Genomic DNA, 16,371 nt, shown 5'->3' with positions numbered 1-16,371 from the left:
GCATACAAGGTACTCACTTAGATTCACATTGCAATGAGGACCAGCAGGAGCAAGCAGTCAGGTAAGACAGCTTGGCCGAGTGGCCCCGACCCCCTTGTTGCAATCCCTTTTATCCTCGAAAACCGCAAACCACAAACATGACTCCCAGGATTTGCAACTGAATCATAACGTCCTTGGTGCTAATTTTACCACATTTCCCTGTTCCATTGCTCCTGCCACACTCCTTCTATCAGCACTTTACTTTGTCCATCTATTTTCCGGCTTCCTGTCCATGACTAAAAACTTTAGTCCACATAGCAATTTTATTTATTGCTCTGTAATTTTATTTATTTACTTTATTTATTGCTTTTTTTCCCCTCACATAATTTATAGAAGTCATATGATACATGTCTTAGATGATAGTTTCCATGATTCTTAGGTAGTAGTTATCCTGGCTATGACTGATGGAGGTTGAAGTCCAACATATCTGTAAGGCCTTACTAGAGTGACACTGAGGGAAAAAAGGGCAATATACAAATTCAGTAAATAAATAAACTGGAATTATGTCAGATCATCCTTTCTGGGTCCCATTACACTAGCTATTGCTTGAAGGATACAGAAAGAACAATCCTACAGAGGTGAGATGTAGATAGCATCTAGCATCTGTGGTAGGTAAGCAAACATTAGCTATGATTGACCGGTTTGTTTAATTTTCTTCACATTTTTTCTCACTAGTATCTTATTTCCATTTTATTTTCCATCCATGGTGTTAAATTGTTTCAGCCTAAGATGATTTCCATTATTCTTATTATCACTTTAAATCCCATGTGCATTCTTTTTAATAGGGTGCATGATAGGTCTGTTGTCTCACATTTGTTTTCATAAATTTTGTTACAAATTTTGCACATCTGTTCTTTTCTGTTGGTTCTACAAACATCCATTGCTAATTTTTGTTTGCATTGGCCTGAGAAAGACTCGCTTCAAACCACATTGGGTCACCACCCAGTAATGGTAAGAATGGTTTGGAATGCTTCACCGTTGGAACTCTCAGAAACTCTCAGGGCAGAAATGTGAATGGACGGAAGGTACCATCCTTCCTTTTCTTCCCTCCCTTCCAGGAGGGGGTAAAAACAATTCCCTTTTTATTACATGCAGTGAAAGAGAATAAATTCTCAGACTGAACTAAATATGTCTTTGTGCTGGAGGCTTGGAAGAAAGCTTCTGATCATCAGCCTCTTTCATACTGGCCCACCTGCACTCCCCAGCACCTGCCTGTAGCAAACCCCCCGCCCCCTCGCCCCCCCCCCACGTGATACACATGCACACACACATACCCACTCCTTACCTGGGACTCCCAATTCTTTCTGCTTAATGACATGTGCAGCCCTGGAGTTACAACTGTCAGGATTGCCATCGCTAAGCAATGCAGTCATGTGATGTCACGCTTTATGACTGCATCACTTAGCGATGGCAATCCTGGTTCCAATTGCCTTCATAACCCAAGGATTGCCTGTAGTGCAATTTCAACTAAAGCTGCACTATGTGGGAAGCATGAGAGTTGTGTCATAGTTGGAATACTCAGCCATCTCCCTTATTCTACTGTTGTCAAGGTAATAGCAAAAGGAACAGGTCTTACTGGGCCTTAGGAGACTGATTTACAGGGTACATGGTGCATCTTCAGCTTAGCAGACACAATTAAGTAAGATATATTTTGGAGGCAAAAAGCCCATTTACATGGTATACGAAGCATCTTCACCTTAGCAGATCACAAGAAAAGTGTGCAAGAGTGTGCAAGAAATGAAACACTTTGCAGGCAAAAGACCCAGAATCAGTTCTAAATATCTCTAGGACTGGCAAAGGTCCCTCTTGTCACTATTACTCAATGCATTCCTCAGTGGAATAATTATCTAGATCTGTTGTGACTTCAGCACTTAAAATGTCCTTCTAGTATACCCAGTAAGCACACTCAATGGCGATGCTAGAAGTTGTGGTCCCAATGCATCATTAGGGAAGTCTGAAACATACAATATTGAACTAAGGCTGCTTGGTTATGATCTTTGGCAGAGCCAGGACAAAGGTAATCCAATAATCCTGGTTGTACTTCATCTCTCAGAGGCCTTCGATACCATGAATCATGGTAGCCTTCTGGATCACCTACAAGGATGAGAAGTGAGGGGCATGGTGTTCTTGCGGTTTTCTTCCTTTCTCTGTGATTTGGTTTCAGCTGGTGTTGACAGGAGATAGGGGAGAGATTGAGCCAGACACCCCAGTTTAACATCTACATGAGGCTGCTTGGTGAGATTATCTGTTGGTTCAGGGTAACCCAGTTCTACATCTTGGCCTTAGGCTGGCCAGGTGATACTAGTAACATCTTGTCCCCATGCCTAGAGACTATATGAGTATGGATAGGAAAGAATAGGGGTAGGCTCAATCCTCTGACAAGTCTGAGTGGCTGTAGATGTTTGGACCTCCTAAGTCTGGAGTGGTTCCACTTTGGGGTTTGAATGCATTGCACTCCTCTCTTCATGACTGGTGCACAATTTGGGGGATCTTCTTGGAATCACAGTTCCCGCTTGAGCAGCCTTTGCACAAATTCATCTAATGTGCCAGGTATGTCAATACCTAGACTAGGAGGCCCTTAAGATAGTCACTCATGCTTTGGTCACCTCATGTTTGGACAATTGCAATATGCTTCATTTGGGGCTGCCCTTGAATATTATTTTGAAGCTGTAGCTGGTCCAGAATGCAGTGGCATTTGACATCTTTACTTTAGGCCTTCTCTGTCATGGTTCCTGCTCCCTGGAATACCATTCCCTTTGAGATTCATATGGTTACCACCCTTGTTGTTGTTGTTTAGTCGTTAAGTCGTGTCCGACTCTTCGTGACCCCATGAACCATATTGCACCAGGCCTTCCTGTCCTTCACTGCCTCCCTGAGTTGGCTCAGTTTCATGCTCATTGCTTCAGTGATGCTATCTAACCATCTCATCCTCTGCCGTCCTCTTCTCCTTTTGCCTTCAATCTTTCCCAGCATCAGGGTCTTCTCCAAAGAGATCTCTCTTCGCATTAGGTGACCAAAGTATCTGAGCTTGAGCTTCATTATCGATCCTTCCAATGAGCAATCAGGGTTGATTTCCTTTAAGATTGATTGGTTTGACCTCCTAGCAGTCCAGGGGACTCTCAAGAGTCTTCTCCAGCACCACAGTTCAAAGGCATCAATTCTTCGGCGCTCAGCCTTCTTTATGGTCCAGCTCTCACAGCCATACATTACTACTGGAAAAACCATAGCTTTGACTATGCGGATCTTTGTCGGCAAGGTGATGACTCTGCTTTTTAATATGCTATCTAGGCTTGCCATAGCTTTCCTCCCAAGGAGCAAGCGTCTTTTAATTTCATGGCTGCAGTCTCCGTCTGCGGTGATCTTGGAGCCCAAATAAATGAAGTCTGTTACTGCTTCCATTTCTACCCCTTCTATTTGCCAGGAATTGATGGGTCCAGATGCCATGATCTTAGTTTTTTAATGTTGAGTTTCAAGCCAGCTTTTGCACTCTCCTCTTTCACCCTCATCAAGAGGCTCTTTAGTTCTTCTTCACTTTCTGCCATGAGGGTGGTATCATCCGCATATCTGAGGTTGTTGATGATTCTCCCTGCAATCTTAATTCCGGCTTGTGATTCTTCCAGCCTGGCATTTCTCATGATGTACTCTGCATATAGGTTAAATAAGCAGGGTGACAGTATACAGCCTTGTCGTACACCTTTCCCTATTTTGAACCAATCGGTTGTTCCGTGACCGGTTCTAACTGTTGCTTCTTGGCCTGCATACAGATTTCTCAGGAGACAGGTAAGGTGGTCTGGTACTCCCATCTCTTTAAGAACATGCCACAGTTTGTTGTGATCCACACAATCAAAGGCTTTTGCATAGTCAATGAAGCAGAAGTAGATATTTTTCTGGAACTCTTGTGCTTTCTCCATGATCCAGCGAATGTTGGCGATTTGATCTCTAGTTCCTCTGCCTCTTCAAAACCCAGCTTGTACATCCAGTAGTTCTCAGTTCACGTATTGCTGAAGCCTAGCTTGTAGGATTTTGAGCATAACCTTGCTAGCATGTGAAATGAGTGCAATTGTGCGATAGTTTGAGCATTCTTTGGCATTGCCCTTCTTTGGAATTGGAACATAAACTGACCTTTTCCAATCCCGTGGCCACTATTGCGTTTTCCAAACTTGCTGGCATATTGAGTGCAGCACTTTAACACCATCATCTTTTAGTATTTTAAATAACTCAGCTGGAATACTGTCATCTCCACTAGCTTTGTTGTTAGCAATGCTTCCTAAGGCCCACTTGACTTCACTCTCTAGGATGTCTGGCTCAAGGTCAGTGATCACACCAGCGTGGACATCAGGGACATTAAGATCTTTCTTGTATAGTTCTTCTGTGTATTCTTGCCACCTCTTCTTAATCTCTTCTGCTTCTGTTAGGTCCCTGCCTTTTTTGTCCTTTATCATGCCCATCTTTGCACTAAACGTTCCTTTCATATCTCCAATTTTCTTGAAGAGATCTTTAGTCTTCCCCATTCTATTGTTTTCCTCGATTTCTTTGCATTTAAGAAGCCCTTCTTATCTCTCCTTGCTATTCTCTGGAAATCTGCATTCAGTTGCTTATATCTTTCCCTTTCACCCTTGCTTTTCACATTCCTTCTTTCCACAGCTATTTGTAAAGCCTCATCAGACAGCCATTTTGCTTTCTTGCATTTCTTTTTCTTTGGGATGGTTTTAGTTGCTGCCTCCTGAACAATGTTACGGACCTCCGTCCATAGTTCTTCAGGCACTCTGTCTACCAAATCTAATCCTCTAAATCTATTCATCACCTTCACTGTGTACTCACAAGGAATATGATCTAAGTCATACCTGAGTGGTCTAGTGGTTTTCCCTACATTTTTCAATTTAAGCCTAAATTTTGCAGTAAGAAGCTCATGATCTGAGCCACAGTCAGCTCCTGGTCTTGTTTTTGCTGTCTGTATAGAGCTTCTCCATCTTTGGCTGCAAAGTATATAATCAATCTGGTTTCGGTATTGACCATCTGGTGATGTCCATGTGTAGAGTCGTCTCTTGTGTTGTTGGAAAAGAGTGTTTGCTATGACTAGCTTGTTCTCTTGACAGAACTCTATTAGCCTTTGCCCTGCTTCATATTGTACTCCAAGGCCAAACTTGCCTGTTATTCCGATTACTCCTTGACTTCCTACTTTAGCATTCCAATCCCCTATGATGAAAAGGACATCTTTTTTTGGTGCTAGTTCTAGAAGGTGTTGTAGGTCTTCATAGAAGCGGTCAACTTCAGCTTCTTCAGCATCAGTGGTTGGGGCATAGACTTGGATGACTGTGATATTGAATGGTTTGCTTTGGATACGCACTGAGATCATTCTGTCATTTTTGAGGTTGTACCCCATTACTGCCTTTCCCACTCTCTTATTGACTATGAGTGCAACTCCATTTCTTCTAAGAGTTTCTTGCCCACAGTAGTAGATATAATGGTCACCCGAATTAAATTCACCCATTCCAGTCCATTTCAGTTAGCTGATTCCCAAGATGTCGATATTCAATCTTGTCATCTCTTGTTTGACCACATCCAGCTTGCCTTAGTTCATAGATCTTATATTCCAGGTACCTATACAATATTGTTCTTTACAGCATCGGACCTTCTTTTCGCTTCCAGATACATCCACAGCTGAACGTCCTTTCGGCTTTGGCCCAGCCGCTTCACTCTTTCTGGAGCTACTTGGAATTGCCCTCCGCTCTTCCCCAGTAGCATATTGGACACCTTCCGACCTGAGGGGCTCATCTTCCGGCGTCATATCTTTTAGCCTTTTAACATTGTCCATGGGGTTTTCTTGGCAAGGATACTGGAGTGGGTTGCCATTTCCTTCTCCAGTGGACCACATTTTGTCAGAACTCTCTGTCATGACCTGTCCGTCTTGGGTGGCCCTGCACGGTATAGCTCATGGCTTCACTGAGTTACCCAAGCCCCTTCGCCACGACAAGGCAGGGTTCCCACCCTGGTTCTATTTAAATGAGCCCTTTAAACCTGGGACTACCCCCAGGCCATGGATTAGAGTGAGTGATGGACTCCTTCTGTGGTATTTTAGTTCTTTGAATAGTTATTGGCTTTTTTCTGGACTTTTTCTTTTTGGTGATGCGATTTTTAAAAAATTGTAATATTTTGTAAGCCTCCTGGAATCATGATCGATTGGGGTGACAAATTCCATAGATAGATAGATAGATAGATAGATAGATAGATAGATAGATAGATAGATAGATAGATAATCAGGCACTCCAGGGATAACACTTCCAAAATAGAGTAATAAATAATATATATACCCACACACATATACATATGTAGATGCATACACATACACACCATTGTAAAATTGCAAATCCTGAAACTTAAGCCTGAGGTTGGTTTTCGTGGGATGTCCAAATAGACATCACACAATATCTGTTTGTCCAGCTATGTGTGTGCCCCCACCTAGATTAGGGCTCCCATATCTGGCCTGCAATGACCAAGATGATCACTCAATGGTGCCAAAGAGATTTTTCTGTACCTTCTTGCTGCCAGGTAGTAGTCATCGTAATGCTTGCAGCCCAATTATAGGAGCCCTCACCTGTGCACAGGTGCCTTCTTACTGGTCCTTCTACTCTGTCCATGATGAAAAGGTGTGCTGAGGAATTTGTTCTAAAGAGGTCTGAATATCCTAGTGCACTGGTGCTGAATTGTTCCTCTAACTCTATTGTTCAATAACTAGATATTTCAAGCTGATGAAAACAGAGAACTCCTGCTTCCTGAGAAAGCTGACCTATACTTGCCACCATTTTTGAGTGCGGGCATTGGTCACAGTATTTGCATAAAATTGCCATCTCAAAGTTAAAAAAAAAAAGTCTTCACATTATTACATTTTTAATCACAAGGATTTTTATGTGTCTTATGTATTTATCTCTTTTAATATTGTGTCTTACTAATATTAGCTTATGCTTTAATTAATGAGGCCTGTAAACTAAAGTTTACCATGCTTTATTTATAAGTAGATCAGGTGGCTGGTAATCATGTATGATCATATACTCCTCTTCCAGCCACCCACCCTTGCTGCATAATGCCTTTTTATAAAAGTTCTTTAATTGAATAATAAAGAAGATACAGCAAGGGATGGGGGGGGCAGGGGAGAGAGTTTGAAAGAAGAGCTATAAATCTTTCTAAATTTGACTTGCTGAATGCGCTTCTCGGGAACTTTTAAATTGCTAAATCTCAGCAGGTATCTACCATGGGAAGAAGAGATTTCCCATACCCATTCCATATGTATATTTTAAAAGGGTTCTGATACTAATAATCCATTACAATGCAGCAGCTCAGTCTCAAGGTTTCATACCTAACTTCTATTAATAGTCAAGACATGGGATCTAAAGCTCAGAACGTATCTCTACACAATGTGTCTGATCTATAAAGCCAGACTGAGTTGACACAAGCAGCCATGGATGTGATGCCAGCATAGACCTTTGCACACGCAAAGACACATTTGAGCTTGTTTGCAGTCACAAGCAAGTCACAAAAATGGGTTTATTGGGTCCCAGTTCAACTATGCCAAACATTGCTAAGCTATTTGGTATTCTTATTTTGATGAGGAACTAACCCTCCTTCAAAGCCATGATTTGAAGCTCCACCCTCCAGCGTTGCTACTTGCTTGTTCTTTCACGCAACTTAACAGGGCTCCCACCTGCTCAAAGATCCCACAGGACTGAGACAATATCATGAAATGAGTTTTTGTTATATGATTATTGTTGTTCAGGGCAAAGGAATACAACCGATAGAGATGGTAATGGATCTGAGTAAAAGCCAAACTCTACAGTATGTAAAATACTGAACAAGCGCTGAAGAGCAAGTGCACAATGGCCCACTCTATATTGGGACTACTACATAACATCCATTTGTTTAGAAAAACACATTAAGAGGATGACTTAAAAAAAACTACCCTTGGTGTTCATGGAGATATTGTTTTTTAAAAAATCACATCCGAGGTAGATTTTTTTACAACAAGAAGCCTGGCAGGAACCATACATTATCCATGACATGGTTGTCCTAATCTGAATCAGACACAAAGTGCTTACTTTCAGGTAAATAAAAATGGAAAGGGCAGCTTCACACTGGAGCTTTTACTCATCATGCAGATTTGCCACTAAATGATTATTTGCACAAGGAGTTGTGAAAATATGGGCGAGAGGGAATTATTGAACAGCACTATTGGAAACATTCATGAACATCTAACTAGCTTCTTAATCCTGGTGACAATTGTCCTGATGTCAGCCTCGTGGGGTAAACCAGGTGAGAATCACAATCAGATGAGCTAATTCTACTTTATTGTAATGCTACATTGACAAACCTTGCAATCGAAAAGTACAATTCTCCCCCCATCTCCTTTACAGCTTGAGAAACTAGGGAGGGTCCCTTCTGAGCCTCTTACCCCGCCCACTATCCAGCTGTGGGCTATGCTGTCTCTTATCTGACCATTCCCTTGACAGCATCTCTTTGCCAAGTCTCCCAAGGTCTTTCCCACATTCCATTACACCTGATCAGTTAGGGCTGATAATTAGCATGCATTCTGCCTCTGGTGGTAGCATTAGTTTCCATAACAAAATGTCCCGTATCACAGAATGAAAAAAATATTTCCCATACTTAAACCAGTCTATGACAGATTTTTGTAAAGAAAACAGAGTCCTTCATTGAATTACAAAGCAAACAACTTTCCTTTTCAAATTTAATAAGAAATAAAGACATTATGGACCAATAGGATAGCTCCTTTTTTCAGATCAGCCTCTTTTTTCTCTCTCAATCTTTCTCTGTGACTTCAGAAAACACTTTCCCCAAACATAGAAATGTTTGTAGATTTCAGAAAATTGTTGGCCAGTAGAAGACTATAGAGCTATCTAGAATAATTGTGTCCAGCCTGGTTCGTCTAGATGTCCTGCTTCTGTGATCCTCAGTCAGTATAGATGATCTTGGAGATGGTGCACTTACACATCTGAAAGGTACATGTTGTGAACATGCAAGCTTAAACCCCGAAATTCACAGCCGCCAGTCCTAAGTGAGGCCTAGGTCTTGGCCATGAACAGAGTCAGATTCCCCAGTCCTACCTGCTGCTAGAGATGGAAAGTGTTTGCTTAAAAAAATAACATAACATAACATAACATAACATAACATAACATAACATAACATAACATAACATAACATAACATAACATAACATAACATAACATAACATAACATAACATAACATATAACATAACATAGGTAAAGCCTGGAGACAGAGGCTAGACAAGGGTGGGATTTTCATCATTTCCTTAGCAGATTCTTATCAAGTAAAAGTAGAGTTTCTTCAAAAAGCTTGGGGAAATGTAACTAAATGAAAGAGGAATTTTGTTCCAGAACATTGCTATGAAATTGTGTTAGGTTTTTTAAAAGAAAAAAAAAATCTGTGTGCTGCTAAGTCAAGTCTAATTCTCTCATTTCTTTGTACAGATGAGGAAATTGTGTGTGTTTTCTCAGCCTTGTATTTCATTTGTCAGGCAGGGCAAGAAGTTATTAATTGTACTTATAATCTTTTAGTAGACTGTATATTAAATTACATCATCTCCTCTCTCACAGGTTGAAAGATTCCTTTACAGCTGCCATTTTATAATGCTGCTAGAACCTTTATGTTGCATTTTTTTCAGAATTTTGTAATTGTTGATCCTGATCAAGGGAACACTGTAAATCCTTTTCTACAACACTGAATATATGAATTTAAAAATTAAGTTAAAATGGGTGTTATATTTTATGTTTTTGTTTGTTTTAAATAATGTTTGATTATCTTTATCTCTGGTGAGACTGGTCTATTTCCTGGGGTGGGCGTGAGGAAAAGGAAGAGCTGAAACTCTAGACGCATGCCTCTGAGCTACTTAGCCAGAAATACTGATTTTTTATTTTAATTTTTACCTTTTAATTATCAGAAAGGCAGCACAGGGTGCAAAATCCCTATCGCTGGGGATAGGAGGAAGATGCCAAGTGAGGCATCCCTGAAAGACAGGTGGGGCAGTGGAACTACCTAGCTGCTAATCCAAAGCTTCAGGTCAGGCCACACTGTGGAAACTCAAAAGGTTTCTGGGAGAGGTTTGAGACTTTGGGCTTAGCCATCATACTTCCACACACATTTATAGAAGATCAGCTGAGAACTGATCACTCTGAAAAAGTTTTCTGTCATTAGTACATCGGTGAAATATCAGAAAAAGAGTGAAATTCAGAACAAGGAAATCAGTAGCCCCCTGGCCAAACAGCAGATAAAATTATGGCACATCTATTGTTGTGACTGATGGACAAAAGCCCAAAGTCAAAGTTGGAATGGCACTTGCATTAAATCAAACATGAAGAACATTATAGGACATGGGTATCACCATACATGAAGACAATTCTCTTGCTTTGGCTTAGATTTGTATATGCATACATTCCAGAAATTTTACAAAGGAGCTGACCTTGTTTTTCAACCAGAAAATGAGATGTCTGACTTATATCAATAAATCCTAAGTTTGAAAGAATTATATAGGCAATTGCAAACAGAAGAATAGCTCATAGATGTCTATGTATATATGTATTTCATTTGTGTTTTGTTTAATATGATGCCTACGTTAATTGATTTGCCTGCTTCGGTATAATGTGTATTTTCTTGGAGTATGTGTGAAAATGTTTGATATTCTGCCTGCAGTTTTATAGGGTTTTGTAGGGTGTTGACTTTTTTGCTTGGATTCTTTTACATGTGAACGGCAATATGTAATTTGAGAGATAACTCCTGCCTCGGCCTTATTCTCAACTTTTTGACCAGGTTACTTGTCTTCACATTGATGTTTGTGAAATGGCTGCCAAAGCGAAGCAGTTTTGGGTTTTTCTAAATGTTTAGATTTTCCTTTTATTTCATCAGTGTTCCTTATATGTTTAACCAAGCTTACCATCACATCCAGAATGTAAAAGTACTCACAACACATTCTCAAAACTTCCAAAAGCCTCTAAAGATTTGAGTCTTTGGTCTAATTTTATGCTTCCTCTAAATAAGACAGGGTAAATCTGTATTTTGGCAGAGATAAAAAGAAAATAACACAAGAACTGGACTGGTTGGAAAAGCCATGCTCCAAACAAAAGTATTTTTGCTGAGACGGCCAGGCAGGCCCATTCTTTTTAGGCAGTTTGCAGTCATTGTTGCAAGAGTAAAGAGTTTGTGTTACAGATGACTTTGGCATTCACAATTACACATCAGTCAACAAGTGTTCAATAAATAATTACAAAAAGAAGTTTATGTGGCTACCAAACAACCTTGTAAATTGGCTTTTTGACTCTCATATAGAAGGGCTACCTTAAACTTTTGGGAGAGGATTGAGGGCTGCTTTTGTCAAGGCAATAATTCCAAGTAAGTGGAGTTGAGCCAGAAACTTCTTTTTTTCCCCCTATGTTATTTTAGAGTGGGATTGTTTTTTCCCCCTTTTTCTATATTTTTAATTTTGTTATGCCTAGTTTAGGGCCTGCATTTTAGTTTTCATTTGTTTCTCAGGTCAAAATGGTAGGAAACTGTTCCCATCAATTTTCGGCAGTCATGCCACTGAAACTTGATGGCATGGTTATGGGAATTCCAGCCCCTTTCTCCCCCACCACCAAAAACTCTCAACCCCCTGGGTCTATATGCTGGACCCAGATATGCAGGTTATCTACCTCCAACATATGCAGTTTTAGTTCAGAGAAGAATTCCTGGAGAAAATGTTGCTCCATACAAAATATGTTCAAGCATCATGAGTGAAACAAATTCATATTCTGAACCAATTAATTAGTAATGGAGAGCCAAGTCTATACAAGCTTTATTACATTGTATACAATTACATCTGTCCTTTTTTGTTCCTCCAACATAAATGCAGTCGCTCCAGTCTAGATCAAGATAATAATAAGGCTTTCTCCCTTAGCTGCCCAGACCAAAATCAGATTCCCTGTCACTACAATTTCTATATGAAAAATGCCTCATTGAAATGAATGGAAACCCTAAACTTATGCAAATCACAGTGTGGAGAAAATCCAGAAGGAAGGAACAATGGAAGAAAGGGTTCATACTTCATATCCCAGGATCCCAAGCTATATTAGATCCTCTGTGATTACAACTACGTAAAGAAAAGAACAGGTGTGGGTGTTTGCCCTTTCATTTAGTTTGTTCCTGGGATCCAGTGTGGTGCAGCTATTATATTTTGGGGCTAAGACTGAAAAAAACAGGTTCAGATTTCAACCCAGCCTGAAGCTTACTGGTGATCTTGGGTTATCATAGTCTCACAGGGTTGTTACAAAGATAAAACAAATGGAATAGAAGCATTCTGAGCTGCTTGGAGGAACGGGAGAATATAGTCAGGATGAGTTTGTCCTGTCTTTAAGCATTCCATTACTGGCTTTTCCTTGGCTCAGTAGTTTTAAGCAATTTCATTCATTCACAAAAGTAATCAAAACAGATTCATTTTCCCCAGAAAATAAGCAAATCCAGAATTCATAACACACTGGTTTTTCTCCTTAAACAGTGCTACCAAATAAAAGTGATACGATGTTTTAATATGAATTATTTCATATTTTTTTAAGCACTTTTTTTGAAAGAACTTTTTTTTTAAAAAAGGAAGATAGCTGCATGTGGCAATTGTATCCGAGCTCTGTAATGAATGTGGACATTGCATGGTGAAAATTCAGAAAAAAGGAAAGGTGCCAAAGTGGAATCTAGAGATGGAGTGCCCACTAGGTTAATCTAGGCCAAAAGTAAAATGCAAATGACAGCGTGAAATGGGGCATAAATAAGAAAGGATTGGAGAGAAAAAATGATAGACGGCAGGTTAATTTTGAAACAGAAGCAGTTGTGAACATCAGTCAGCATCTGGTTATATTCCAATTCCTTCCATAAACAGCCTTTTATTTCAGCCAACTCACTTTAAAAAGAATTTGGGAGCTGAAATCCATTTTTTGTAGAACTTCCCACTCAAGGAAAATTATTTTCAGATCCATTACTTTATGAATGATCTGTTTCTCTTTTGACTCTCACACTCAGGGCAATCAGGCCTCTAAATTTGACTTTCTCAATGTCTAATAGATTGGGGAGGAGAAAAAAATGTGGGTTTCTCATTTCAGGGCTCTATGGCTAACAGTGGGCAAATTTTTCCATTAAAAAAACCGTTGCAACCATAAAACAATACACACACACACACACTTACACCAAAAAATGTTAGAAGGCAAAAAATAAGCTATATAAAAGCAAAATAACAAAGTAGCTTAATTGGGAGTGTCATGGTAAGGAGGGATACAAAATTTCAAACATTCAAAAATTCAACATTTCTATCAAAAAAGATATTTTATAGACAGAGTTAATATGTTAAGAATTTCATTGTTGATATAACTAAAAGCATGAAGCCCAGATATGACTAAACAATATTAATTAAAGGATTTCTCAAGACTTTGTTGCTGTGTTATTTTTTCATCCAGTACTATTTCCTATTTTTTCAATACCATTTTTTCCTTTGCTATAGTAAATCTGTCAACCAACATAAAAATGAATTAATTCCTTGTGTTGTACCTTTTTATATATCCTGTGGAAAATGGATAAGACAGCTACACTAGCATTAATTAATAAAGACAGTTATATAATTTTTCTAATTTCCTCAAAAACGTTTAGCCAAAATAGGTAACTAAAATGAGTGTTGTCAGCAGAGATAATAATATGCACTAATTTGATTACAATCACTCCGACACACTCTTGGAAGACTCTGATTAATAAAATACAATTTTAAGAAGCTGTACCATTTATCTATTTTAAGGAGGTATAGTGCCATCTGTGCACTCCTTTTATAATTCTTAATGACCAGACAGAACAGATTTGGAAATAATTGTTTATACTATAAAGAATTGCAGCCTGACTTCTTAAGCTTGAATTGTAAGCCCCCATCACATAATTTCTAAAAGATTTTTCAAGACAGCCTGTAGAAGTTTTTTTTTTTTTTTTTTACTGAAATGCTCATTTTGCAGAATACATACTCTATTCAGCTCACTGCTAAAAAAATCAGCAAAAAATGTCTATTTTTATACAAAGCCTGGAGCACTATGATAGATGCATTTTTGTACACACATTTCCCAACATGCCCTTTTGTGCATCGTTTCTCCATAGCACATTGCAGTTTGGTGCACATCTTCCTCCAGTATATGCACTGTATATGCATTTACTTCATTCATTGGTAGATACATTTTTGTACGTCATTTTTGAGTTGTGAATTACACAGCTGCGTTTTCAGAGAAATGCAAATTTCAGCAGATACCTATGGTTTGGATTTTCTCCTTAGGTTCAGGATCTGAAATGGGGTTATTTGTACAAAATTGTCATGTGACAGATTTCTCATCCATCTTTATTCGTTGTCTCTTATCTGGAAAAAGAGGAGGAAATTTATACTAGCAAAAGTCCTAGTATTATCAGATAGAACTAGTGCGTGGGTCCTGCCTGCTTCAAGAGATGTTCCACAGCCTTGCCCATCATTTGGGTGGGTGGGTAGATATAGAAAGATATCTTTCTTTTTCCATGTTCTGTTTTTGCCAGCCCAAATATTTCGCCTGCCTTTCCTTGGTCCCAGCTAGCAACATTAGGCAGCTGTCTCTGTTTTCCCAGGTATATGGTGCACGTGGATCCCAAGTACAGTGCTAAAAGTAGGCATTCTTCTTTTTCTTTTTCTTTTTGTGCCCTCCAGTCTGTGCTGACTCCTGGCGACTGCCTGGACAAGTCCTTGCAGTTTTCTTGGCAAAATTTCAGAAGTGGCTTCCCATTGCCTCCTTCCTAGAGCTGAGAGAGAGAGTGACTGGGCCAAAGTCACCCATCTGGCTTCCTGCCTAAGGTGGGACTAGAACTCACCATTTCCCGATTTCTGGCCTGGTGCCTGAACCACTGCACCAAACTGGCTCTCACCACTATACCAAACTAACTCTCTAGGCATTCACTTACAGATGTCAAAAACCACTCTATAAAGCTTGAGAATTGGCAAGACACATATCTGACATGCAGAACTACCCTACTGACCACTGAGTTTCAGTCCATTATAAGGACCACTCTCAGGGCTAATCCAAGAAGCCAACGAGCCATTCATGTTCATATCTCTTTCCTCACAGGGTGTTGCTGCTCATTACAATCCTCATTAGCTTCCATTGGCTGAATGCCAGATATGACATACCTAAGACTGTAAGCAGACAGTTTGCACACAAGGAGATTTTGTATGACTTTCCAAAGGATCTGCATGGCCATTTGAAAAGATGCAGGCGTGGGAGAACATCATGTAAGGGAACCTCTCTGTCCTTGTTAGGAAAGCTGAGTTATATGATCTTGTGAAAAATAAGGTACTGAACATTTGTGGTTATATAACATGACCCCCACTTTATAATACACTAAGAACTGCAGTGGTCTTCTATGCAGGAGTATATGGCAGTAATTCTTGTTGAGTTCCAGGAAGTAATGTGTAGCCACAATCTTATTTCAAAGTAAATAACTTCAATTAACCCATCGTTTGCACACTGAATTAGATTACACAAAAAATACTTCTGTCTAGAGGGGGCTTGCATGCAGTCCGATTGACATCATGGGACTTTTATCTCTTCCATCCCCAAAATGTGTATTTATGCATGTGTGTGTGTGTGTATTTCAAAATAGAAAGTATTGACAAAACACCTAAATAGACTAAAAATATAATTAAACAAAATAACCCAACTTGAAAACCAAAAAAAGAAAAATGCACCTTAATTTTTGCTAGATCACTTAGGTAACCTTTTCTTTTCCCTTGACTGTCATTTTGAAACTGTGGAAAAAATTGAATGACAACTGTTAACAAGTCTCTGGCCTACCAGCCTTTGACATGGCTTTCATAACATTTCCTCTTGAACTACAGTGACTGGCAAAAGGTGACTGCCTTCTGACACTCGCCCTTCTCTTTTGCTCATAGGGTGGCAGCTACCCGGCCCGGCTTGTCATTGCTGTGCCAAGGGGCTGGCAATGGAAGGAGCATTCCCCTGCAATCTGGTGCAGAGCCCTGGGTTACCAGGCAGGGCTTGGCCCACTTTCCACCTCCAGGGAATTGTTTCCCCTAAGAGCCCATCCTCTGTATCTGAGATACACATTGCTGAGAATTGTAGGAGATCTGAGGAAATGTCCCAGCAGGACAGCTGCTGACGTCCATTTTCACTGTAACTTGCTTGACCACACCAGATGAAAGTTCATTTCAGGATTGAGGTGGATCTTTTTTCAGCCAGGGCTGCATTTCATTTGGGGGGTATTTCCAAGAACTGC

Source organism: Python bivittatus, unplaced genomic scaffold (assembly GCF_059951505.1).
Source record: "Python bivittatus isolate LINGU-HERP-01145 unplaced genomic scaffold, Pbiv_v1 ctg000220_np1212, whole genome shotgun sequence".
Lineage (NCBI taxonomy): Eukaryota > Metazoa > Chordata > Lepidosauria > Squamata > Pythonidae > Python > Python bivittatus.
This window is presented reverse-complemented; position numbering follows the sequence as displayed.